Below are 2,593 nucleotides of genomic sequence, written 5' to 3'. Positions count from 1 at the left end.
AGCTGGAGCTCAGGACCCACCATCCACACCACACATATTTGAGGGGGTATTTTTCAGGGCACCTCTAGCCCACTCCTGGGGACTGACCATGCTTTGCACCTTCCAGTTTAGCTGCTGCTGAAAAAAAATCTAGTGTGTGCCTGCCATAAGACTGCCTCGCAGTGCAAGCCAGAGTGGGATGGCCAGGAGTTTCCCTTCAAAAGCACATTCCTGATCCGTGGTTCAGGCTCCTGGATCCTATCATAATTTCACTACCAGTAATAATAATACAAAGATCATGAGTCAGGCTGTCAAACTACTCATGTCTCCCTCTACAGGCTAATTCCCTCAGACCCAAAGGTCCTTGCTAACCAGAGGCGTCCGGCAGCCGAAGCAATGCCAGCTTGTGCGTTTGGTCTTCAAAGGCTCATCCTCACTGAAGACCCTGGCGTCTGTCTGCATGTGGTGTCATTGGTATGATGAATGGAGCAGAAAACAGTGCTTGCTGAGGTTCCCTAAGAAAACACAGCAGAGGAATGAATGTCAAGGAACTGTCGGTAAAATGCATGAGTAGCTGCTTCAGCATGGAAGAGTGCAGGGGGGGAAAATAGGTTCAAAAAGAATAAACGGGAAATCCTCTCCTCACGTAACTCTAGGATCCTCATAGACATATTTCTATCATCTAAATGGCTGTGTGAAATGGCCATTAAACAGTAGAAAATCAACATTTTGTTAATTATTCAGGGAAAGAAAAACTCAGGGAAAGTTCAGCGGAGAGTGGAAAAGAGATCTGGATGTCTTTTTGGGGGGAAAAGAAAGCACCCAGTCCCACTCTGACTGAAATTGGTAGCAGTGGTTTCCATCCATGCATACAAACTAGAAAGCCAAAACTAATCCACATTTTTGAAAGAACCTGTACAAGCACATCAGTAGCATGAATGAAAGTTTACTGAAAGTGGCTTCAAAAGCAGCAAAAAGAGAGCAATGAGAAAAACTCAAAACTTCATAGGGAGAAAGCAAGAAGATTTGGGACAGAACTGAACAGGAAAAAAAATCCAACTCAGGAACATTGTAAATGGTAGAGGTGGGCAAATTAGGCCTTAATCTTGATGCAGCTTTGGTCAAGGAGCCTGTTGCACGCAGTCTGAGAGAAATTAGAAGTTAGGCTGTTTCTGGACTACAGAAAGACTCCAATAAAAGTCAGGCATCACTTAGAAAATGCATTTATCCTGCGTGGCTACGAAAACAAGCATTAGGTGAGATGCAGGAACATGGGGAAGTTGGCAGGGCTAAGGAGAAGTGGTTGTGGCAATGCAGACAAGGCCACCTGTGCCTGAAGGAGGCATAGCTGTGTCCCTCGGGATGCATTGCTGGATTTGATTGCACTCCTCGTGCTAGCTGATCATATAAGGTTACCACGCTATTGCTGGGACAAGCTGTAGCAAGAGAATGGAAAATGCCAAAGGTCAAGTCATGGTATTTTTCCTTAGGTGATAGCAGGGAGCACAAACCATAGTACCACGTACATGAGCTCCAACAAACACCAAAACACTGTGAAACCGTGACAGCGGGAAGGTAATGAGAACCTTTCCCAGAGAGCAATGGGCATCCTCAGCGCCCACCAGGCAATGACGTTTGAATTTATTCGACCCTCCCAGGACTGGAGCCAGTATCCTTGTGGATGCAGGATGGAGGTGCCAGCTGGATCAGTCCCACAGTGCAGGGTGCACATCCTTCTCAGGCAACTGTTGCTGATGGCATGGTGAAACCAAGATGTTGCTTATAAGATGCAGAAGTGATGACACTGAAATTCTTGGGGTTTAATTAACTGCCAGGACAACTTGGGAGTAGTTCAATACAACCACACAATATGCACACATAAATTAAGAGTATGGATTTGTGCTCACTAATAGAAGACAACTCTGTGATCCTATCAGGTAGCCATTTTCCTTAGACCTGCCTTTTAAAACTTTGAAGTATAAGACAAATCCTCTTCACAACAGAAACACTCATGGACCTTATCTGAAGCCCAACATCACTGCTGATATCAACAGATTAAAAGGCACGAAGCAGATGCAACAGATATTAGTCCAGTCACGTAACATGCAAGCAATCCAGAGAGCCAAGGTGTCCTGGTTTCGGCAGGGATAGAGTTAATTTCCTTCCTAGCAGCTGGTACAGTGCTGTGTTTTGGATTTAGGGTGAGAACAAAGTTGATAACACACCGATGTTTTAGTTGTTGCTAGGTAGTGCTTACACTAGTCCAGGACTTTTCAGCTTCCCATGCTCTACCGACTGAGAAGGCTGGAGGTGCACAAGAAGCTGGGAGGGGGCACAGCCAGGACAGCTGACCCAACCTGGCCAAAGGGATATTCCATACCATGGGACGTCATGCTCAGTATAGACACTGGGGGAAGAAGAAGGAGGAAGGGGGGATGTTTGGAGTGATGCCGTTTGTCTCCCCAAGTCACCGTTACGCGTGATGGAGCCCTGCTTTCCTGGAGATGAGGAAGTAGGGAATGAATTCCTTGTTTTGCTTTGCTTGCGTGCACAGCTTTTGCTTTACCTATTAAACTGTTTTTATCTCAACCCACAAGTTTTTCTCACTTGTGCT

The sequence above is a fragment of the Aptenodytes forsteri genome, unplaced genomic scaffold, assembly GCF_000699145.1.
Source record: "Aptenodytes forsteri isolate BGI_AS27 unplaced genomic scaffold, ASM69914v1 Scaffold29, whole genome shotgun sequence".
Classification (NCBI taxonomy): domain Eukaryota; kingdom Metazoa; phylum Chordata; class Aves; order Sphenisciformes; family Spheniscidae; genus Aptenodytes; species Aptenodytes forsteri.
This window is presented reverse-complemented; position numbering follows the sequence as displayed.